The following is a 26,448-nucleotide window of genomic DNA, read 5'->3' as shown; positions in this document are numbered from 1 at the left end:
CCACCGTATCGTGAGTTTTAAAGATTAATTGCATGTATATTCTTTCGTTTTTGCATCAATCTTGTCATAGTATTTGTTTTGATGTTTATTGTGTGCAAAAATTTATGTGTGATATGCAAAGTTTGAGCAAAATGGTTGGATTGATTTTGAAATGATTTTTAGATCTAAAAATCCGAGTTTGCTGTCATTTTGATTACTGTGAATTTTCGGTCTAATATCTGCAAAAACTTTCAACTTATAAAACATATTAATTTTTGATATCTTTGATTTGACAGTAAATTCATAATTCTTAGACAAGAAACGAGTGAGTTATGATCATTTCGTGGGACTGCTCAAACTGTGAAATTTCACAAAACCTATCACCCTCTGTTATTTTGAATTATACGACTTACAGGTTGGTTTTATGGAAATATTTTCAACATATGATTTACTCTGTGTTATCTTCGATTTTATAGCAAATTCGTAATTTTCTGATAAGAAACGAGGGAAATTTGATTTTTAACGTAAAATCTCACAAGCTGTGAAATTTCCGTGTAATAAAACCCATCACCCTCTGTTATTTTGAATTCTGCGATCTATAGCTTGGTTTTCTAGAAATGTTTTCCACATACATTTTTAGGAATCTCTGTGGTCTTTGATTTGATAGCAAATTCGTAATTTTCTGATAAGAAACGAGGGAGATATGATTTTTATCGTAAAACCGCACAAGCTGTGAAATTTATGTGTCACAAAACACATCACCCTCTGTTATTTTGAATTCTCGACATATAGTTTGGTTTTCTGGAAATTTTGTTGGCATATGATTTGTATTACTCTGTGTTATCTTCGATTCGATAGCAAATTCGTAATTTTCTGATAAGAAATGAGAGAGATATGATTCTTATCGTAAAACCGCTCAAGCTGTGAAAATTTGTGCATGTTCTTCACATTTTTTCAAATTTTGATTGCAGGCTTAGTTGGAATCTCCTGAATCTTTGCTGTTACGATTAGGGAAGCATGTCCAGAGCGTTTCAACAAAGCCCTCGATGTTTTTAAGTGTGTTCGACGTGCAAAAAGAAAATGTTTTATTTTTGAGGTATGCAAAATGTCTTGTGACCAAATATTAACGGGTTTGGAAGTCGGTGAACGTGGCCGGTGACTTCTCCACCCCGGTAAAGCATGACCGGGTTTAGATCAGGATCAGAAAGGGGTAAAGAATGACCAGAGACCAATCCACTCGGTAAAGCATGACCGGAGATCGCATGTATGTGGTAGTGGACATCCCTGCCAGCCCATTACTGTAGTTTATTCTGTTCAGGCGCATTTATGTATGGGTCACTTGCTTGGAAACATATCTCTACGCAAAATTATGATGATTATGTATGTTCACATATGTATGATTTAAGTACGTTTATGAAATTTTTTACGATTCGATGGCACGTCTATATTTATGTAAGTACGTTCAAGTTTAAATATGTACACTCTACTTTAAAATGCATGTGATTTTATTACATATTATTTGTTATTTTCAGTTTATACATGTTGAGTCTTTAGACTCACTAAACTTGATCGATGCAGGTGGGGACGAGTTTGAGGAGGCGAGAGGTGGGGACCAGTGAGTCGGCTCGGATTGCAAGGAGGCTAAACCCGAGTACCGCTTATGTTTTAAGAGATTTTTATGCACGTATCAAATTGTAACGCCCCGAAAATTTAAAGGTCCACGCGAACCACATGCATGCAATTATTAAATTTCTTGTGTATTTTAATTAAATATTTTAATTGCATTAATTAATTATGTGGTGCATATTGATATGTTTAAATTATATTTTTCTACATGGTTGCATTAAAATATATTTTTAAAGGTTATTCAAGTTGCGATCAAGGCACGGGGACCGAGGGCTGAAAAACGTAAAATGTTTTATTAAATAATTATTTTTAATTATTTAAAATATGGTTGATGCTTTTCTCAATTTTGAAAATAAAGGGCTTCGAGGTGATTTTATACGCCGGGGCGTAAATTTTATCGGTGTTGGTTTTTCAACAATATGCGAGCTTTTTGGAAAACCCAGCTAGTAAATTCACAAATTTATTTAAAAAAAACTTTGTAAATATTTTATTTAAATCATAATTATACTAATGGGCCTAATTTAATGGCTTTTGAGGCCTAAGACCTAGTTAGTAAACTAATTAGTATTTAAAGTGTTGATTAAGCAAAACCCTTCACTTTGGCACCTCCAAACAATCGGCCACCTTCTTTTAAAAATCTAAAACTCTCCCCACCCCACCCTACACACACACGACACACATACATATCATCCTAGAAGGATTTTTCGAAGGGTGCAAGCAAGATCAAGCCAAGGTTCGCGTCCCGTTCTTCGTCGTCAACGGATTTTTGTGCGTATATTACGCAAAGCCACGCCATACATCTCCTTTTCTCATCCATCATATCATAGTATTGTTTGAATTATTGTATGCATGAATTTCATGGAATTATTTCTGAAAATTTTGGTTTATTACTTGTATACATGAGGAAACTTGATTCTTTAAATCCAATAACTTGTTTATTGTTTAGTTAAGGGGCTGCCATGATTAGGGTAAGATCAAGTAAGGTTTATACATGTTTTAGAGTCCCACACAACACCCAACACTCGGCTGGAACAAAGGAAAAAAAAAGAAACAAGAACATGCAGCAACCGTGCAAGTTGCTGTCATGGGGTAAGGGTGATCAGGTTGCTTGAGGGAAGGCTTGGCTTGGTCTTGGCTTGGGCCAAGGCTCGGCTACAGAATGTCACGGGTCAGGGGTAGTGTCCTAGCCAATCTAGGACTCATGGTAAGGGCTGGGGAAGAGTCCTAGCCACGCTAGGACTCTACCCGAGAAGTGGCAGTTTCGCGTGCAGGGGTGCGCGGCTGCGGGGGAGGGAAGGGCTCGGCCCAAGCTTGCTGGGTAGGGTTAGGACAAGTCCTCAGGGTCCTAGTTAAGTGCTAGGTACGCTGGTTCGTGGCTAGAGTGTCGGCTAGGGTCCTGATTGCAACAAACATAGAGTCCATCCAGGTTACAAATCTCGGCCAGCATAGGGTCACATGGGATGGGCTTCGTTTTTGTTGTTTGGGCTTGATTCCTAGTGGTTTAAGGGTCCGGTAGGTTAATTAGGATGTTGGTCAAGTTTTGGATCGACATGGTTCGGGGGTAACTCGTGAAAATCGAAAGTTGGCCTGGGGTCGAAGTTTAGGTGCCAAATTTGGGTTTTTTAACTAAGAAAAATTGGAAAACGGCTCACGGGGGTCGAGTCATGGTCCATAATGGCTAAAATAATATAGAAAGACTAAATTATTAATTTAGGAATTTTATATTGAAGTTTGGGATTTTTAGGGATTAAAACACCGTCAAAACAGTTAATTAAAGATAAATGAAAAAGTCTAATATTTAAGCTAAATAAAATTATGGAAAAATTCATGTAAGCTTAAATAATCAATTGGGACATGTTAGAGTCATGAAATCAAGGAAAAAAAGTCAAAATCGAAAAGCGTCGAGTCCAGGGGTAAAACAGTCTTTTGGCACCTAGATATTAGTAAACCTTATGGCAGTGCCGTAAATGCTGTTTTTATGATATTATGGTTATTTTTTAATTTTTATGAAATTTTCATGGTTAAATTATTATTTTTAAATGTCTAAGAAATTTTTATGATTTAAGGAAGACATTTAAAAGACATGTTGCATGCTTGGTTTCAAAAACAAAATTGTTATGTTAGGCATGATTTTATAAAGTGATGTGAATGTAAAACGTTGAAGGAAGTGAAGTAATTGTGACTAATTCGTTAATGATGGGGATATCGTGAGGGTGATGGTCCCAGTGGGAGACCGACGATCGTGTTTCTATTATTGCGAATATATGGTAACGGTTATGTGGTATCAAACAAGAGGAAACTAGTGGGTTTTGAGACAGTGAAGCTTTCGGAGGAATGTTCTGCAATTTTACAAATAAGTTGCCTCCAAAAGCTAAGGACCCAGGAAGCTTCTCTATTCCTTGTACCATAGGAACTTCATTTTTTTGGTAAAGCTTTATGTGATTTAGGTGCAAGCATTAATTTAATGCCTTATTTATGTTTTGAGAAGCTAAGAATTGGTGAAGTTAAACCTACTACAATTTCCATACAATTAGCTGTTAGATCAATTAAATATCCTAAGGGAGTTGTAGAATATGTTTTAGTAAAATTTGACAAGTACATTTTCCCAGTAGACTTTGTGGTGTTGGATATGGAAGAGGATCGTGAGATTCCTCGTATTTTAGGAAGACTATTTTTAGTCACTGGGAGAGCTCTGATAGATGTACACAAGGGTGAGTTGGTGCTGAGATTTAATGATGAGAGTGTAGTGTTTAATGTTTTCCAATCTATCAATATCCCAATGATACATCAAAGTGGCTCTATTTCATTATATTCCATCCATATCTCAATTCCATTCATTTAATACCGATTCGATCCGAGCTCTTGGAATTGGAATAAGTTCGGCAGCGGATCACGCAATCTTGGTGATCTTCTCTATCTAATGAACGGGGAGTCTGCTTTAAAATCGTCCGCCTTGCACCCACCCCCGAGTATATGCTTCAACAGGAATCACACAAGGGTACATTAGAAACCTCTGGTAAAATGCCCACCCGTCACCCAGCAGATAAAGTACATTACATAGTCCAGGGATTGGCGACTTACCCATTCAGTGACTTTGGCACTGGACGTTCCAAAAATGGGTACTATCGGATCAATTCAATAATAGACGCCTGTTGGCATTCCATCCTTCCTTCTCCTTTCAGGGCCTATCCGAAAGAGAATCCATCACTTCTTGGTCGTGAATATCTGAACTGGTTCGATTTATCTTCTTTTTTCAAGGATTTCATAATTGGACACCCCCATTCAAATTTCAGTCAATTAAGATTACTCGTTTATCAAAAAAATGAGTTAATTGTGGATTGGTGGATTTCTCATAGTTGGTGTTGCTGCGCATGCAGCCATTTTCTGACTATTTTAGAATTGATGCTACTGACGAGTTTGTTGAGTATGGGTTGCAGGAATTACTTGGTGATGATCCTTTGGCGGTCTGTTTGACCCATTCAAGCCCGCAAGAATTGGGAAATCAAGAGCTAGATGAGTGTATTCATTATCTGGAAGCAGGCAGACCGATTTCAAAAACGGTAAACTCGAGGATTGGGGAGCTTGGGCATGACCTTTAAAGTCATCCATCGAAGAAGTCCCAATCATAGAGATGAAACCTCTTCCTTCGCACTTAAAATATCTATTTTTACTTGATAATGATAAATTGCCAGTGATAGTGTCCTCTACTTTGACAGGTACGGAAGAAGCAAATATGTTGCGAGTTTAGAGAGAATATCAAAGTCATAGGTTGGAGTATTGTAGACATCAAAGGGATCAGTTCATTCATGTGCGCACAAAATTCTGATGAAGGCCGACCACAAGACATATGTCCAACTTCAAAGGTGTCTGAAACCTGCTATGCAAGAAGGTGGTAAAGAAAGAGGTGATAAAGCTACTGGACGCAGGTATTATTTACCCGATTTCTGATAGTAGGTGGGTAAGTCCAGTACAAGTTGTTCCGAAAAAAGGTGGGATCACTGTAGTAAAAAATGAGAACAATGAATTACTGCTTTACCCGATTTCTGATAGTAGGTGGGTAAGTCCAGTACAAGATGTTCCGAAAAATCTGAACCCTGCTATGCGTGTTTGCATCGATTATAGAAAACTTAATGACGCCACCCGTAAAGACCATTTTCCCCTCCCATTTATTGATCAAATGTTGGAAAGATTAGGTGGACATCCTTTTTACTGTTTCCTGGATGGTTATTCGGGTTATATGCAAATTCCCATTGACCCTAAAGATCAGGAGAAATCCACGTTTACATGTCCTTACGGGACATTTTCATATAAACAAATGCCATTCGGTCTATGTAATGCACCAGCAACTTTTCAACGCTGCATGATGGCAATATTTCACGACATGATTGAGGATTTTATATAAATATTCATGGATGATTTTTCTGTCTTTTGCTCTTCATTTGAAACTTTTTTTTATTAATCTATCTAAAGTTTTGGAGAGATGCGAGGAGTCAAATCTGGTTTTAAATTGGAAAAAATGTCATTTCATGGTGAGAGAGGGAATAGTGTTGGGACATAAAATTTCTGAAAGTGGGATTGAAGTTGATAAGGCTAAAATTGAAGTGATAGAGAAACTCCCAACCCCAACAAATATCAGAGGAGTGCGCAGTTTTTTAGGACATGCAGGGTTCTATGGGAACTTTATAAGAGATTTTCCTTCATTGCTAAGCCACTAACAAATTTGCTGATAAAAGATGTACGATTTGATTTTTCTGATGAGTATGTGCAGGCATTTCAGGTTTTGAAGGACAAATTGATCACCACATTTTTTATGATAGCACCTGACTGGGGATCGCCATTTGAGGTGATGTGTGATGCAAGCGACACAGCTCTGGGGACAGTGTTAGGGAAAAAGAAGGAAAAATGCATCCATGTCATCTACTATGCGAGTATGACTCTGTCAGCTGCCCAACTGAACTATGCCACTACAGAGAAGGAGCTTCTTGCTGTGCTTTTTGCTCTGCACAAATTTATATCTTATTTAATAGGGAGTAAAGTTATAGTGCACACCGATCATTCGGCCTTGAAATATCTGATGGCCAAAAAAGATGCAAAGCCAAGGCTAATTCGCTGGATTCTTCTGTTGCAGGAATTTGACTCGGCGATAATCGATAGAAAGGGAACAAAGAACCAAGTTGCAGACCATTTCTCGCGTTTGGAGAACCCAAGTCCTAGGTAATGAAATTATTCGCGATGATTTCCCGGATGAACAACTTTTTGAGATCAACAGTTTACCCTGGTATGTCGATTTCGTTAATTATCTATCCAGTAAGTCCATTCCTCCCCATTTTACTTATCAGCAAAATAAAATTTTTTTCTCAGATTTGAAATATTATTTGTGGGGGGATCCTTATTTGTTTAGAATATATTCGGATGGTATAGTCCGGAGATGTATTCCCCAAGAAGAGGTAAGTGAGATTTTGTTTCATTGTCATGCTGTTCCGGCTGGAGGCCATTTTGGGGCAACTAGAACTGCATCAAAAGTCCTTCAGTCTTGCTTATATTGGCCTACATTGTTTAAGGATGCACATGAATATGTTACAAAATGTTCCAATTGTCAGCGCACAGGTAATATATCTAGGAGACATGAATTACCTCTCAATAATATTTTGGTAATAGTTTCTTTTGGGGACAAGTATATTTTGGTGGCTATAGATTACGTGTCTAAGTGGGTGGAGGCACTTGCATGCAAAACTAATTACTCTAGGGTTTTCATTCAATTTCTTATGAAAAATATTTTCTCATGTTTTGGCACACCTTGAGCCATTATTAGCGATGGGGGTACTCACTTTTGCAATCGTCAATTTGACATTCTGTTGGCTAAGTATGGGGTCCGACATAAGGTGGCCACACCTTATCATCCTCAAACTAGAGGCCAAGTCGAGGTATCAAACAGAGAACTTAAACGCATTCTTGAGAATACTGTCGGTGCTTCAAGGAAATAATGGTCTAGAAAACTCGACGATGCACTTTGGGATTACCGCACTGTATTTAAAACCCCTATTGGCATGTCTCCTTTTAAATTGTTGTATGGGAAGTCGTGTCACCTATCTATAGAACTTGAACATAAGGCTTACTGAGCTACTAAATTCTTGAATTTTGATGCTAAAGCCACATGTGACGAGAGAGTGCTGCAACTAAATGAATTGGATGAGTTTAGGCTGGATGCTTATGAGAACGCCAAGTTGTACAAGGTAAAAAACCAAACATTGGAATGATCAGAACATAGTCCATCGAGAATTTGTGGTGGGACAACTGGTACTGTTGTACAATTCTCGACTGAAGTTGATGCCAGGTAAGTTGCGTAAACGATGGTCAGTACCATACACCATCACACAAGTTTTTCCATATGGGACAGTGGAGATCACTAGTCAGGCAACTGGAGCATTCAAGGTAAATGGGCATAGGTTGAAGGTTTATCATGGTGGTACCATACCCGATGGGCCGACCACCGTGGATCTGCAGGATCCAAACTGAATACAGGGAGCACAGTCAGGCTATCGACTATAAATGTAGCGCTTGCTGGGAGGCAACCCAGTGTTTATTTTAGTTTTCTTTCATCTTTTATTTTAGTTTTCTTTCGTTTTGTTTTATGCATATCTCGTGAGCTAATCTCAGTTAATGGTGGTGCAGGTAATTTATTCACTGGCGGTGGAATTTCTCAAGTGTGGGGAGTCTATCAGGATGAGCGGTTTCAGAATGTCAAATAGACCAGGGAAGTTTCTGTACAATTCTTGCATCTTGTGTGCTTGATTGAGTTTCAATTTTGGTGTATAGATTTATAGAATTGTACATTCATGGCTTCGCATATGTATTTGGTTCGTAGTGTTCAGGGAATTGATTTTAAAAAAATTTACACTTTGATGTTGCGAGGAGACACGGACCACAATCCGGACCCCTACATGGGGTCTGTGTCCAATTATTCCCAGAATTTCGTATTTCCGAGATGCCACGGACCTGCACCCGTACCCCTACACGGGGTCCGTGTGCACACTTTTAGATTTGCCCCTTTTCGCGAATATACACGGACCACTTACACGAGGTCCGTGCCTTCTATTTTTTAGCAGATTCAGAATAACTTCGCGACTTCCCGTTCATAAATCCCTAAATCCCCAACTCGTTCCTATTACCCTCCGCCACCTAACGCCGCGCCGCCGCCTCCCTAGCCGTCTACATATCACCACCAGTCGCCGCCACTTCCACTGCCGCTCATACCGCCACCTACTGAGAAACCGTGAACCCACTCCACCACCATAAACTCTTCCCTAAACACCTAAACAGTTGACTCATGCCGACGTGCCGCCGCCTCGTCGCCGACCACCACCACTAAATATCCTGTGGCCGGCCATCTTCCACCACCGTTGACAGTGAGTTATTGCACTTTCCTTCAGATTCACGGCTAGGTGTTTATTTTTTTCACTTGTTGGGCGTTATTATTGGGAGTTGATTTGTCTTGGATCTAATTGTTACTGTGGTTTCTTCGGGATATTCTGTTGTTGAGCACGTTGATGTTGGATTGATTGACATTGTGTGTTGTTGTTCGGATTGATTGGTTGGATTGTGAGGATTGGTTTGTTGGAGTATTCGGATATATTTGCTTGAATCCAAACGCCTCCTCGAAAATAGAGCAGCAAGCATGCACGCAGCAGCGCCTCCTCAACCTCTGGGTCCGCCAGGTTGCCATTTGATGCTTTAAGGTTCACCTGCCGAAAAAATTTCGAGTGGTACTCGGCGCTTCATGGAAACTCCGTCATTGTGGAATGTTCTATTCATCCGCTGATTGACCACGAGGTACCACTCCGGGCAGAGTTTGATAAATTTGGATGGGGACCTATTCTGGACATTGCTGGACCTTATTACCCTAACTTGGTCTGGCAATTTTAATCGAATGTTGAGGAAAAAGTGACGACTGGGATGCCTCTTTTGCGTACTTACGTCAAAGGAGTTCCTATTGAGTTGACCAGCGCATACCTGGTCGCTATTCTAAATGTCCCTAATGACGGGCCGTCGGTGGTTTTCAATCAGGTGGATATCTTCTTATCGGACATCACTTTCTAGATCCCTGAGGAACGGCTCCCACTCCAGTACCGCATATCTCTTACCGGATCCCACTCCAGTGTCCTCCCGATGTCCCTCCCGCTGCTGGACCGCCTCATCTGTTACTTCACGGGGGCGAATATCATTCCGACGAAAGCTGGGAACAATGAGGTCCGTCATTTGGATCTCTATATAATAGACAAGATGTTGAATGAATTGGGGGCGTTCCAGCTATTCCGGTGGCGTCGATTATGATCTCCCATATGCGTTCAATCGCCCACATTGACCCCACAAAGAATAGGACGCCATATGCCCCCTTTCCTATCATCATCTCCAGGATTCTGGCGGCCCACGGCGTCGATCTCACTGTTGAGACTTCCTTCATGCCCACCTCTACACAGATGCTCATCACCCAGGCCCTGCAGGGCATGTACTTCATTTTCTGACATGGTGCCTGGTACCGTAATCCAGGGAGTCAACATATCAGTCCTCATCCCTGTGACCCACCAATGCCTCCCCTACCCTCGATGAGCGAGCCTGAGAAGATCATGTGGAGGAAGAAGCGGCGTTGGATGCCCGAGCTGGACCTCAAGCTGGTTTGCCCCATCGACAGCGCGACCCGAGAGGTACACGTCAGGTTTTCTCGTCCTTATTTGATTGCATGGACGACATAAGCACTCGATTGGCTCGCATCGAGCATCATTCTAGGACGCAGTCATTTTCAGACGATATCTTTGCACCACCTTGGGACAGATCCGCAATCGATGGCATGGAGGACCTGGAGCTGAGATCAGATGATGAGTAGTTAGCTTCTGTTTATTCTAGGACTTGTGGAGGACTTTACTGTTTTTCTAGATTTGCGCATTCCATTCTTATGTTGTTATTGATGCTATGGGACGTATTCTTAATTTAAAGATCAAAAATTAGAAATTTAGAAGTTTGCAAGACCGCACCCACGGTGCCAGCACGACTGCACCCGCGGTGCATGTGAAGAAAATGAAGTGCAATTTCCGTAGCCACACCGCACCCGCGGTAATGATAACACCGCGCCCGCGGTCTCAGCTTTTGCAAAATGGATAGGGATCAGAGCACGGAGCGCACCCGCGGTGCAGCAAGGACCGCACCCGCGGTGCGACGTGCCGTGCAAGAACTATGCCACGTTTTCAATTATGCATGTAGTATATATATAGGTGTCAAACGAAATCCCCTTCATTCTTCAGAAAGAAATCGAGAGATTGGGGAGGAACTTGATATTCTTGAGCTTAGAATTTAAGTTACGAAGAATCCGTGTATCAGAATTCAAATCTGAACGCAGCATCGTATTCCTCTCGACTAGAGCTACACAAGGACGTATTTGAGATTGTCATTTCAGATTGGAGATGGACAGACAGGACTTCGAGACTTCGTCTTCCTTAGACGGGGACGACAAAGGTATAATTCATGTGATATTCGGGAAGAAACAACTCAATTGAGATCACCATTTGAGTTGCCCAATAAATCACATACTATATTCTTGTTTATAGATTTGTTTATAGAACTTGTATGTAAATCTTGCTATGCTTTGTTTACAGATTATGTTGCATTGCATTAAGATGATTATGCTTGTTTACAGATTGTGTATTCATGCATTAAGATAGGAAAGTCTGCGAGATCATCCAGACTTCTAGACGTTCGGCGATATCACAGCTTAGGGGAAGATCATCGCCCCTATTGTAGATGCGGATACAGATCAGGCCGAAGTCTAGGAATAAGACGTACAGCACCTCGATTGGTAGGGTAGGTGACAGACAGTGACGTCTTATTCACCCCGGGATCCCTAGAGTTACAGATCGAGTCAAGTCTAGACATGATTTGATTAGGATTTCATACTTATATGGATGTGGCTCCTAGATCATGGGACCCATCGTTATTGCTTTCAGTTGTGCTAGCATGTTGTATAATTTAGATTGTTTATATGCATGTTTATCTGATTTGAGTTGCATGCTTATTTGATTTATTTCATAGAGTATGAAATATATTGTGTTTATACATGATCGCATGTTTTATGAGTTAGTTTGTTTATATACATGCTTACCATGTTTTATACTGGGATTTATTCTCACCGGAGTTATCCGGCTGTTGTCGTGTTTTGTATGTGTGCATGACAACAGGTGGGGCTGGATCAGGGTCGAGAAGATGACGAGAGAAGATGAGTTTAGCGTGGTGATTCCGGACTTACAGTAGATTGGATTTTACTACTAGAACTTTAGTGGTGAACCTTAGATTAGAAGGTTGTACATTCTTGTATTTTAATACTGAATTTGTATTTTTATATACCGACATGTATAGTATTTAGATGCCATTACCTTCCGCAGTTTATTTTAAAAAGAAAAATTTTTAGACCCTGTTTTTATCTTAATTGATAATTAAATCCCAAAAAGATGATTAATGAGAAAGATCAGCGTCCGGGTCCCCATATTTATTATCATTTGGATTTTAGTTTAGTGCTTGAGTGCTATTCCTATTTCTTTTACGTTTCTTTGTGTATTCGATGTCGTTCTTTTCAGGAATTGATGAGTTCTACCCCATTTGCACTACCTACTCGACATTTTTTCCAGTGAACTGTTTTTGCTTTAACTGTCTTGCTAATTCATGTTACATCGCTTTACACTGAGGGCATTGTCGATTTAAAGTGTGGGGTGGGCCAGTTTTGTTACATATCGTTGCACAACACTTTTCACGTAGGATGACACTATATCTAGATAAAGAACCCTTGTTTTACTTGATAACCAGATTAATTTGTTAGATTTTGGATCACCCGGAAATCGTTTCATGAGTAGTATTGAATAAGAGAAGTCGTAGTTTCAAGGAGAGAGTTAGGCATGAACCAGTTCTGCATTGACATTTCATTCCATGCACGTAGTCAGTCTTTTACTCATTGAAAGTGAATTGGTGCAAGGTGAACTTAAAAAAAAAAAGAAGTATATACATTTTGAAACTACCTAGAACTTTTCTGATTAGCCCTCGAAACGAAAATACGAACGATGATGACTTAGGGATGATTTAAGCGATCTTTGGACCGTTTGAGCCTTTCAAGCCTACCTGATACATCATTTATTGCCTCTAGTAACCCTTTTTGAGCATGTAAAAAATCGAATGGTGTGTGTCAATGACACACAATCACCCCATTCGTAATTTATTCAATGGCCCCATCAACCACCTTAATTTTTAGCCTATACACTTTTTCCTACCTACTTTTGAGAGAAATAGACCTTCTGTACACATTGAAAAGTTCAAGATACTCCAATGAGTTGAAGGAATTCGTTTGAAGGAATTCGTTTGAAGGAACCGATGAATCATATTATTCATGAAAAGAAAATGATGATGAAATGAGAAGAAAAGAGGAAAAGTGTATTGAAAACACCCGAGAAATCGGAGGGTGAGAGATGGAAGAAAAAGAGAAAAAAGAAAGGAGATGATAGAGCTTTACAGATGATGAAAATACAATAACTGGTGGCGATTTAAAAGTTGAATGAATGCACTGCAGGAATGTGTTTATTCTCTCACTTTTGATTCTCATGTCTTTTATTGTAGCCATGAGCCTTGGTCTTACGTTATAAGCTTAAAAAGACCTATTAACCAAGTCATTATCGTTCAATATTTAGTAGAGAGGGGTATGAAAGTCGAGCATATGGGGCATTTCGAAAATGAAAAAATAAATAAATACAAAAATTATGAATATAAGTGATCCTGAAACCAAGTAGCTGTTGATGAGTGTGAATTCTGACATGCATACTATACACATCTCGTTCTGTTGATCTTTACTAGGTAATGTTTGAATCTTGATTTGCGATGAAAACGAATCTTGTGATATTCAAAGCATGATCTTTTGACCGGGAGTGATAGAATTTGACAAATTGAGAAGTTTTAATTGTACTACTTGAGTTCTGAATCTAAGATATGTCTCATCTTTATTTTTTGTCTGATTTGTTAGAGGACAAACAAAGGTTAAGTGTGGGGGAGTAGATAAGCACGAATCATATAGCGTTTTAGGGACTTTATTTTGTCGTATTTGTGCTTATCTAGCGTTTTTATTCCGAGTTTTGCGCTTAATTCGTGTTATTATTGCGATTTGCAGGTTTGACCAAAAAGATGATTAAAGCCAACAAAAGGAAAGAAAGTCAAGCATCATAATGCCATGTTAGAAATACCCGGAAAAAAAGGAAAATAGTACAAGGAGATCACCCGGACCCCTACACAGAGCCCGTGTAAGGGTCCGTGCCTTAGAAGCCAAAAGAAGACTTTTAAGCGAGCGTGGACGGACCCCTACACGGGGTCTTTCTCCAGCATCAGTTTGAGAAGAAAATTTGCGCACATACACGGACCTTTACCCGGACCCCTACACGAGGTCCGTGTCCAATTTTTCCCAAAAATAAAATTTAATAGAGCCTACACGGACCCCAATCCAGAGGCATACACAGGGTCCGTGTACTGGATATCAGATCCAAAATTTTGCGCAGATTCGATGGAGATTTTAGGGGATAAAACAAAAAAATACAAGATTGGGCAGGGAGTTTTGGAGACGGACTTTTCAGACGACTTTGCAGACGAGAAGAAAGGCGAGAACTTGGAGACTTTTGAAGGCGGCGACGGATTGGGAGAACGAGAGCAAACCGCGCACTTTACACGCAAGATCCACGCACCATCGCTGAGATTTTCTCTCCTCTTGTTTTCTTATTTTCATTCATGAATTCGAATATTAGATTCTCTTCTAGTCTTGAATTTATGGAGTAGTTTTTCTTGTGATCGGGACCACGAACCTATTGATTATGTTCGTTAATGTTTGCATAATTTTCGTGCTTTTAATTTGGCCAATTATTTGCATGTTTGTTGTTTGATCTTTACTCGAAAGAGAATATATTGAATTTAGCCTCAAAAATATTAATCAACACATGGTTAAATCGACTAGAAATAATACTCGGTTTCAAGGTGCGATTTTAGGCGACAGCTGTGATTCCATCGTTGAATAATGCGTTTTTGTTTGATTAAATTCAATTTGAAATACTTGGACTGTTAAATGAAAATAGGATTATAAATTCTAGAAATAGATTTATAGTTAATTCAGGGAATTTCATCGTGGCATCGAATAATCTGTGGTTAATTAATTCCAATGCATGATAATAATTAAAGTTTGAACCGTTGTGTATTCCCGATCATTTTGTTGAATTTGAAAATTTCCCAAGTTTCAATTTGTTCCGAAATTTTGATCTTAGTTATTAATTTAGCATATTTTAATTTAATTCAACTAGTTTAAATTATCATCAAATCTCTTATTATTGTTTGCTTAGATTAAATCGAATAATTTAAATCTTAGTACTTAAATAATAGTCTCTGTGGGATCGATACTTGGACTTGTCGTCCATTTACTATAACTTGACCTAATCCGCTTGCTAGAATTTTTCCCAACCGAAATCGTCGATCAATATTCCTTGTTGACGTCGCGACCCTGAACTTGAGCACTTCCCAAACTTTGTCTACCGAGTCAGACGAGTCATTGAAGATTCTGTTATTTCTCTCGAGCCATACTGACCAAAACGTGAAATGAACGACCATATACCAGAAAGTCTTCACGGAAGGCCCTTTCGAAATCCGGGATCTATGATGAACATGTCTTTGGCCCTTCTCGGAAAGATCCAAAAGAATCTCAACTCTTGCATCACCTTAATCCAAATGCTTCTCGAGAAGGAACAATGTACCAATAAATGATCCTGATCCTCTTCGTGATTTTGACATAAGCAGCACCACTGTGGCCTTAAAGCACACGATTGCCATCTTCTTTGCACGAGATCTGAGGTCGGCAACTTGCCCAGAGTGACAATCCACAAGAAAATTTGAATCTTTAGCGGGATAGGAACTTTCAAAATATGAGTATATGGGGAGAAAACAGGGAAAATATGCAATGGAAAGAATGACTCGTAAAAAGATTGGACAGAGAAAAAACCCGTAGAATCCCCCGACCACACCCTGATATCCTCCGAACCCAACTCAATTTTGACCGAATCTAGGATTCCCACTAAATTAGCAAACTCCCCCAGCTCTAAATCATTAAGATGTCTCCTAAAGCGCACGTCCCAACGATAATTACGACTGAATCCTAAATCAAAAACCTTAATAAAATTACGAATTGGTTTGTTGATCACGGTGCAAATCATAAACAAAGAAGGAAAGCGTTCTTTGAAAGGACCCCCTCCCCCCCCCCACCAAACATCTTCCCAAAACCTAATGTAATTTCCCCCTCTCAAAACATTCCCACTCAACAGTTGAATTGCCGGGAAAGAACGAGAAATAAATTTCCAAGGGCTTCTGAAAGTCGCGTTTCTGGCCAATCTCAAATCCCATCCATTCTCTTGAAAACCATAAATGCTCTTAACTACGTTCTTCCACAACTGCTCCTTTCCCTCTGTGCCTCGCCACCACCATTTCCCTATTAATGCTTTGTTTCTCAATCCAATCTTCCCCAATCCTAGCCCTCCCCTATCCTTCGGTCTGCATACCTGGTCCCATCCAACGAGGTGAGAACGCTTATCCCCATCAGCTCCATCCCACAAGAAATCTCGCATCAGTTTTTCCATTATTTTTGCAACTTTTGCTGGCACCCAAAACAAGGACATGTAGTAAGAAGGCATTGCGCTTACAGATTTGATCAGGGTCAACCGCCCACCTCTGGATAAGAACGATTTCTTCCAGCTTGAGAGTTTTTTTGTTATTTTTGTAAGGACGGGTTCTCAAAACTCAAGAGTCATCGGTTTCCCTCCCAAAGGTAGCCCAAGATACTTAATCGGCCAGTCATTTTTTTTGCACCCTACTGCTTGTGCCAAGCAAACCACTTCCTCGTCCTAGCAGCTAATCCCCAACACCGCAGTTTTTTGGAAGTTGATTTTCAATCCCGATTTCTTCCCGAACAATTTGATTATCTCCAATAAGTTCCTCACATGTCTTTTCGTTTGTACTAGAAACAACGTGTCATCAGCAAATTGAATATGCGAGATTTCAAATTACCCCTGCCAACCACCATTCCTTTTACCTCGTTCAAAACCTTAGCCCTGTCAACCAACCTCCCCAAAGCGTCAATGACCAAGTTAAAAAGAAAAGGGGACAAAGGATCTCCTTGTCGAAGTCCTCGTTCCCCTTTAAATTTCCCTCTCGGTTTTCCGTTGATAAATATCGAAAATGAAATGTTGGACACACACACCCTCTTATCCAACTTCTCCATCTTACTCCAAATCCTTTTTTTGTAGCACAAGAAATCTCCAATCAACGTTGTCATAAGCCTTGTCGAAATCCACCTTAACACCCAACCTTTTTTTTTCTTCTTCTGGTATCCCTCAACCACTTTATTATCAACAAGGCAACAATCTATGATTTGTCTTCCTTTGATAAAAGCACATTGATTTTCGGCAATTGTCACTCTTTTAATTCTGTAAGTCAACACTTTGGCCATTATCTTGTACAAACTCGTAGTGAGGCTTATTGGTCTAAAGTCATTGATCTTATACATCTATGGGCGTCACTCGGCTCGACTCATCATGTGCATATTAAGAAGTCATGTAATGGAAGGCAAACGTTTTTGATATCTCCCAACGCTATTAGTTAATTCACTCAAAACAGATGATATAACATATCTTTCAAAGGAATTGACCTTTCAAGTTCCAGAAGGTAAAGAGATTTGTAAGCACCACTAAACCATGACTCGGTTTACGCATATTACAAGAGGGACCTATTAATCAAATTTAAGACTTCATTAACTTACAAATATCAGGTACTTCCAAGATTACAAGAATCTTGGAGAGTTGAACCCAAGAAAAAAAGTAAAACCTTTTTTTATACCTTTTTTAGGAGAAGCACTTCATAAAAAATACCTTTTTTTAGGAAGTAAAATTTCAGAAATGGAATGAGATATCGATTATATGTTGGTTCAGAATTCGAATAGAAGATGTAAGCTTGAGGAAGCTTGAGCAATCAGAAGTCATGAAGCATCAACCACTAATATCATATAGCACAAAATATCAATAGATGCTGTGTCTTGAGACAAAAAGAAAGCAGGAAATAACACAACTGCAGACTTGAGACTGAATTTACTAAATCATTACATTTACTCACGAAAAAACCCAGTATGCATTCGCATAAGGGACATATACACTCAAAACTATCAATAACACATCCTTATCAGCAAGGAACATTTCGAAGAGGTCCACCACCTTGTCAAGGGTAAAACGCCGAGGAATTCCCAAGCCCCTGCATCCAATAAATCATCCCAAAAGTTGCCACGATATTAGGCAATTTCATAGTTTGAGCTTGACAGGCCCGAGGCTTCACAATTTTTTGCATCCTCTTGCAGCAATAGAGATAGATATTCGAACATCAGCTGGCTAGAATCATGCCAAGTATTTGAACAAGTTAGGATTATCCTTGTCCCTTTCCAGATAGTCACGAGTGATTAAATCTTCAATCCTCTTCTTGATTGCTTTAACATCAGGCTGCAGAATGCAAAATTAAAGATATAATCTGTTATCTTACCATATGTATAATAAATATTAAACAAAATAGAAGTATATTCAAACAGTCGATGCTAACCTTGAACATTCGGCCCAATTGTTCAACGCAATCCATTACCAACTGTTGATATCCTAAGACTTTCCTACTCTTCATGATTCGCACAATTGAGGCATCAATTGCATACCGTCGATCTTTGTCAACATCTTCAACTACTTTCTTCTTCTCATCCACTGGAGGGAGAGGTATCTGAGTTCACATGCAAGTTAGCAACAGATTAATGTAACCATCCACACCCCACACCTTTTACAATTGAAAACTAGTTTTTCCAGCCTTTTATTCTCATTCAGTCGGTAATCTCTTTCCCTAAAACAGGAGAATAAGTAGAGTACCTTGATTCTTCTCATTTTGTCCGTGAATTTTGAATTAAACTCAAAAACGTCGGTGGGAGAAATAGTTTTGGTGTTTGGCTCCTTGTTCAGAATCTTGTACTTAGCACATGAAAGTGAATGAAGGAGCCTAACAACATCATCGTCTGATAGGTTTAACTGAGTCATGATTTCCTGATAACTCAATCTCTCCGAAGCATTGAACAACAGCAAGGCAGCAGCCTGGAAAAAGGAATTGCAGTTTTAATCACTAACATTATCAGTTGCATAAACGATGACACACATAAACAAGGTATCACTATGTGTTGTCAAGTTACCTGGTATGTCGTCACAATAAGCTCTATTGTTTTTGGTTCGAATTTGCCATTTATGTTGCAAGTACCCAAAGAATATATCCACGTAAGTTTTCTGTGCTTTGTTTTTGTCTGGTAGAACTCCCTAAACACTTCAACGCACTTGACCTAGCAAAAAAGACAATTTGATGATTAAAAGAAGTAAGCAACAAGACAATTTTCAAGACAAACACGATATCATTCAATACAACCATACCATCTCAGGCCGGAAGGTTAAGATCAAAGGACTTATAACTTGGCCAAAAACCAGTAGTTAGGACAGTCACTGTTAAGTCAATCCCTGGACCGGCATTTGAATTGTTGCTGAGATATTCCTCAAAGCTGGCTTGATTTTCCCTGGCTAGTGTCAGATCCGTGACCTAGTTTTATTCCAAAGGAAGGAAACTTAAGCAATGTCCTGATAAATGAATTCTGCTTCATAATAAGACTAATAATGTGCCAGCTCACCATCCCCTCCATTTTTGATGTAAATTGCCCACCACATTGCTGTTTCAATTTTGTCAGGATACTTCTTTCATGCTCGTCATTAGCACTTTTATCAAATAACAGACGCCGAGCAAGCTTCTTCCTGTTGGCAATAGCATATAAAGAATAAAAATGTAAATCATGGTAAAGCACAGTAAGTACACCAAGAAACTGTTAATTCTGCGGAACTTACCTATAGAATTCAGCAAATAAATCCTTATCGCTGATATAAGCAAGTAATTTTACCACCTGCAGAATATTAAGAGCCTCAATCACATGCTTTCAACAAACTTCATTAAATACAGTTGTTAAACTTAAAGCATAATGTACATGATACTCACCTTCTCCAATGTATCTTCGATTGCTTCATCGCTCAATTTTTCACTACCTCCCTTTTTAAGTATGTTGTCACAGAATGTGGCAAGGAGTTCAGCACTGGAACTTCCAGCAACACCCTTATTGCAGAAAACCTCGAAGGCCTCTTTAAGAGCCTACAATGGATGGTAAAAATAGGGAAAAGTATAACTGTCTAGAACCTCTTCAAAAGCATGATAAAAAAGGTAATGAATCAGTTATAAATTCTAACCTTGTGGAAAAGAGTGTGATTCAGAAAACAGTCATTCACATATGCCATGAATTTGTCGTGGAGCTCGATGACTTTTCTGACAAAAACCTGAGTACCAAACATAGGTTACTTTCAGAATTTGATTCATAATGAAAAATCATGAGAATTCATAAATATTTACCTGTTCCTGTAATCCAACGACATCTTTCTTTTCTGCCTGTAACAGACGGGTAGACAAAGATTCAACTATTTATGCAATAAAGTATTTGAAAGTTAACCAACAACATATTTTAAGAGATACATGAATGAGTAACCAATCAAAAGGAACACAAAAACTTCCTCGTGAGTTTCTCGGTGTAAGAATTCATGGATAGAATAATTCTAAACCAAATAATAGATTACATGCCCTCAAAGACTTTTCCCGCATTTGTTCTCCAAAAAGTAATAAGCCTGAATATTCTACGATAAGCTTTGAAATAAATGAGAATAAGATAATGAAAATTGTCTTGAAAAATTGACACGAGATTTTAAGAAAAACAAGCTTCTAAATTATTCAGCATGAAATGATTCCACTTTTAACTATTTCATGAGAATGAACACAGCATTGTAATTTTGATAATCTATTTCTTGTTTATTAAACATTTGTTTTGCAACAGATGCTGCTTCTCTTCCTGAACACTGAATAAAACCCACAATTATGCAGGCAATTACAAATCTCGCACAGAACATCACTAAATGTATGGCTTTATATGATTGTCACAGCCATAGCAGGACACACACTATTACAATTCAGGCCCAAGTCTGGAACCATGATGTTGAATAGCATCATTGTGTTATCACTCTTCACTTCCCATAATGTTAATCAACAGTTGACACATGCGACAATAAATGAATGAGATTGAACCATTTGTTCCAGTAACTTTTCATATCCATCAAATATATTTTATTCGACTAAAGTACAGAAAATCGGAAACTTCAAGCCTTTAACAACACATTAAACACCGCATTTACATTCTATTAATTAATCAAATAAAACAAACACTAGGTTAAAAGGCCCAAAGAACAAACCTTCTTGTTGCTTGCAGCATCTTCAGCTTGTTTAACCAAAGCAGTCCCTTCTGCAGTAACATGCTGTAATTGTGAATTATACGTTAAACTACAAATAGCTTGGTAAATGTTAAGAACTTGTGTCTAATGGAACTAATTAGACATGAGGGTAATAATATCAAGGGCTTAAATAAATGGGCCAAAATTGTATCTAGTTATGAAAGGAATCTTAGAGAGAATGACTTGGGGGAGGGGCAAGGGAAATATAACAGGAGTAAGTAAAATAGAGTTAGGCATTTGGTTATTTTCCTTTTGTGTGTGTGACTGTCTTAGGCTAGGGAAATACTAGCAATTAGCTAGGGTTTTGTAACAGAGTATATCTCTTGGAAACATTTTTCATTCTAGTTGCAATACAATTTCAGTTCGGGATCATAACAGTCAATATATGGGTAGCATGAAATTACATATTAATTTTACGTTCCACGTTAAGAAATATTAGCTCACCTGCTTAAATATATTAGCGACAGGGTCCAAGCCTCGAGGAACTTTTGAGAAGAGTCTATACATCCTAGATAAATCCACCACCTAATGGATTCAAAATGCTAGGATTGAGCAACAAAGAATGGGAAAAAAATACAACAATCAAAATTGTATAGAAATCATATTGCAAGTACCTTGTCATCCCTCAATAGCGCATGACAACCTGAGTGCTCCTTCTCAAGCAGTTGGGTGGCATACACAGACAATAGCTCATGTTGTACTTTCTATCAAGAGAATTAGGTTAAATTGAGTCAGAAAATATCTCACTAAATTAATCATAAACATTACGGACACACCATCATACTTGGAATCAAACACATCATTCATACACCCGCTTCGAGAACTGATTAGTCAAGAGCAAGAACAAACCTCAAGCAACTTTGTCTCACTACTTGAATGAAGGTAATGAGAAACTCTATCCTTCTCTCGTTTCAGACACTCCTCCGCCTACATTTCAAAACAATTATTAGCAATTAAATATAAAAGTAGTTTGGTTAGGGACAACTTGTTTCCCAATAATGCTAATGTTTTTCTTAGCAAATCCCAACTAGTTTGAGCAAGCTTCGATTATGCATGCAATGTATCTGAGAGTTTTGTTTTCTTTCAAGTCAAAAGAACTAGAGAATTCTGAATCAAAAGTAAATTTTACTTTCAACATATAGTCTGGACATGAATCATCTAAGATCCAATTGGAAGCCTTTCGAGAATAGTAAGCTGCAGTGGAATTCAGCATTGCTGCTTCAAAATCATTCTCATACTGATCCATCTGTCCCATTCCAATTTCTACAAAAATATCTAATACATTCTTTAATAAAGCTCGATCAATTTGCTCTCCTTCCCGTTCTTGATCAATCTGGTAAAAAAGAATTGTATATAAACCTCAAAATAACATGTAGATAGATATTAAAAAGGAACTAAAAAACACACAAACATACCAGAGATATAACAGCATCTCTTACTTTCCCATTTACCTCTTGGTACACCTGACACCATAAGCCCAATTGTGAATCATCAAAAACTAAGGGAAAATGATAAAACAAAAGGATGAAACAAAGCCGGGGAAAACGAATAGAAAACTAGAATATGTGGGAAAAATCAGCTCAAAGTTTGTTTTCCCTTAAAGCAAAAGAGTCACATTTACAGATAAGAAAATCAAGAGATGATAAAACCAGATTTAAGATATTGAAGCCAAAAGTTACCAGATCACGGAAGCATGTCAGGCCCACTTCTTTAAGCGCCGGGAGTGACCTTCTTGCTATGAAGTACCGGTCAAGGTAGTAAAAGAATCGTGATAGCCATCGTACCATAATTTTATGATTTAACCACCTATTCACAAGTTCCCTCAACATGAATTTGTCATGCTTCTCTCTCAAAGAAGGCAATACCTAAAAAGGCAAAAAAAGCCAATGTTAAAGCAAAGACTCGGTCAAATGCAGACTATATTCTAGAAACTTAAGAGGATAAACAAGCCATGGTAAAATGGATTGTGGTTAAATGTGCTTGAAGTTCATTTTCAAGTTAATTGCCCTCAAAGCTTAAATTCAGCAGGTGCCTGAATAGAGAAAATCAACCTCGTACTCCTGGAAGTGCTTCTGAAATACTACTGAACCACTTGCAAAAATATCTATTTAGATTAATTTCTAAAATGATTTGTCACATAACTCAATGCAAACCTAAGTTATCAATGCTTGCGTAGTCCACGGGATCTGAACAAAGACTAGAAACCAATTACTTGCTTCGTACATCCCGTGGAGCTAAAAGGAAAGCTATAATAGAAGCAGGGAAAGTATTTTCCTTCCTCTCACTGTCTGCAAAGATACAATGTTTGGGACAACTCCACCCTGAAGGTCTGATCTGGATTGAGGCCTATAAAAGGTACTAACATTTAATTCTCTAGAACACTTCGTTTCAGCTGTTTACATTAATTGAAATTGGAGATCATTCTGCAAATGCATACCGATTCAAGCATAAACACAGAGGGAAGAGAAACCATCTGGAATGATTAAAGTAATCACAATATTCATAATCAGTACCCAAAACATGAATTTACACTTCCATGTTAATCTCGTAATATAGTTCCTCATCATGATCTGAATTCATCCTTACCGTTGATGTAATATATTCTTCAAAAGACTCCCTGTACTTGTCATACAGCTGCTGAGAATAGTCATGTGGAGGCTTCTGCGTACACATGTTATAAATTGTCCTGTTCAAGGAAATTAAAAAGTAAATTATGAACACCTGACAAGTTAGTAATCGCCTATAAAATCAGTGTTTAATTATAGTAAGTATCAAAGTACTACGTGTAGAGCATCATGTAGTCCTCTGAGCTGAATTGTGGCTCAGGCAATCCTTCAAGAATATTTTTCAGTTTTGTAATCCCTTTTTGCATAAAGTCCCATCCTTGTTCTAAGTCAATGGTGTTCCGCTGGTTCATAGTCATCTTGGACAATAACTCAATATCAACACTATGCCGACAAGCTCAATAATTCTAATCCAAAACCTGCCATGATAAAATGATAAAAAAAAATAGAAACACACCAATCTGGTGATCATGAAAACTCTGTACTTGGGAGAAGAATAACCAGAAATTAGCAATCAGTAAAATCTCATGAAAAGTGATCCTCATCGAAAGGATTGAACCTAATCGGATAATATAGTTCAATCTCGTTTTAAAGTGCCAATATATTAAATTTTTACAGCAACTGATTTGAACAAAAATGCCTTCAATAAAAAACCTAGGGGTAATAATTGCACGTAGAACAAATAACTCAAACAAATACCGTCAAAAAATGGCTTGGCATTGCACTAAAATCATGAAACAGAGAGTAGAATCATTGTTTCAAAACATGAATAAACAAAACCAACCAACATGATCCAGAACCTCAACATGAAATCAACTCTATTTCGATCACAATATATCACCATACTGCGGAATCATATATTCACACTGCTCAATAATGCGACTCATAATTTTTTTTTATTAAAAAATGAATTTCACAAGAAAGTGTGATTTAAATACGCTAAAATATTTCCCATACAAGTGTCCATATGTCAGAATCGAAATCATTCGTCGAATCACAAATGACAAACGGGTAAGTAAAGCCTCCTACTATAACCTGAAATTTGACATAGGCTAAGAATTTATCACCATAAATGGCCCAACACAACCCTACTTCAACCAACAAACAGTAATTGGAACAAATAAAACCCTAAGAATCAGCAGAAACAAAGATCATCGTAAAAGTCCAAAAAATTCCATCCAAAAATCAATTTCAAACAAAACAAATACTGAATTACCTCGAATCACGATCAACTACCAAACAAAACACCAGAAATTCGTTGCCGATGGAGCATACCGACAGCGAATTCACGCGCAGCAAAAAGTCCAACACACACACACACACACACCCAAAATAATCACGCACAGCGCAACAATATTGCTAGTGTATGCATACGCCTAACTGAGAAAAATTTGGGTGAACTGTGAATCTCTAGATTTTTTCTATTTTTATTTCCCCCTTTTTCACTCTATTAGCTGGGCCTCTCTTTTATTATATTATTATGTCGTCATTTTATATACATTGGGATATTGTTATCAAATCTTCTTATTAATTAAATTAATAACTCGAGCATCTTTGATCGGCATTCTTCACATATTTTAATTTTTCTAAACATTTTTATAAACCTAAGTTTATAATTAAATTATTTTCTCTTTCTGGTAATTATTTCGAGGTAATGATATGATATGTATTAGAATAGTCGGAATAGTTAACTTCACTTATGCGGCCTGTCTCACTCAACCTAATAGCATATTAGTTGAGCTGATAATTCTCTAACATGTACTGACATGTTTAATGATATCCCATAAGAGCTCAGGTCATAGATGATCCGATACATTAATTAGATAGCCCAAATCATGATAAATATGCAGAGTACTTTCCTCAGCATCCGGACGGATAGATGCTCGGGACATTTTCTTCCCAGGCTCTCATGGAAGCTCCCGGGAACTTATAGCTGGGCTGTCTCAAGAAGCGCACCACATTCGAGTGCATTGATATGAGCAATCTTATCTGTCAGAACAACATGTATTTGCCGTGTTAAATAAGTCATCAGAAAGTATGGGCAGCAGTCTTAACATACTTAACAGATGATACTGAAAACAAGTTAATGACATGATTTCCTCCTATAAATACCAAGTACATTTCTCATTTACGGATTCTGAAACTTTGAATTCTCAAGCATTCCCATATATTCTCACATATATCGCTTGAACATTTTTTCTTCACCTGCTGAATTTAGTATCGAAGTTGTCACGCCAGACACTCCTCCGACGCCCATTCACGAGTTCTTTTCTTGTTTGCAGGTCTCAACTAAAGCCATTATCCTTCCTTACTCATATTTCCTAAATACAAAATTATCTTCATCATCCAGTTGATTGCTCACTTATATAATACTCGATTCACCCGGATTACAACATTTAATATAATTGTTTTACCCAAAATTAAATGTCAAATCCAAAATCGAAAGTTCATACATCAAAGACCAAGGAGGTCAAAGGAAATGTTCATCATTTTGAGATGTTAGGCCAAACTATGGCCCGAGAAGTTATGGCACGATGAATAATCGTGAGAAAGTGAAGGAACCACGGGATGATAATGAAACAAAAAGAACAATAAAGTTCGGAATCTGGATAAAAATCATCATCAACAACTCAATTACAAAAGCTTATCCAAATTTCTAAAACTTTAGTTTAATTATGTCTCATATTTCCTGTAGATTTTTCATTGTTTCCCTCATATTTTAGACATATTTTCTTCTTGTAAAAAAATATATTTCAGTTCATAATAACAAAATTAATTCGACGGTTGTTCAT

General features: G+C 38.2%; 1 pseudogene; it reads right to left on the bottom strand.

The window, feature by feature from the left end:
- Positions 1 to 17,689: 17,689 nt before the first annotated feature.
- LOC140833868 (cullin-1-like) lies at positions 17,690 to 24,820 on the bottom strand (annotated as a pseudogene).
- Positions 24,821 to 26,448: the final 1,628 nt, after the last annotated feature.

The sequence above is a fragment of the Primulina eburnea genome, chromosome 6 (genome assembly GCF_022965805.1).
Source record: "Primulina eburnea isolate SZY01 chromosome 6, ASM2296580v1, whole genome shotgun sequence".
Classification (NCBI taxonomy): Eukaryota; Viridiplantae; Streptophyta; class Magnoliopsida; order Lamiales; family Gesneriaceae; genus Primulina; species Primulina eburnea.
This window is presented reverse-complemented; position numbering and strand designations above follow the sequence as displayed.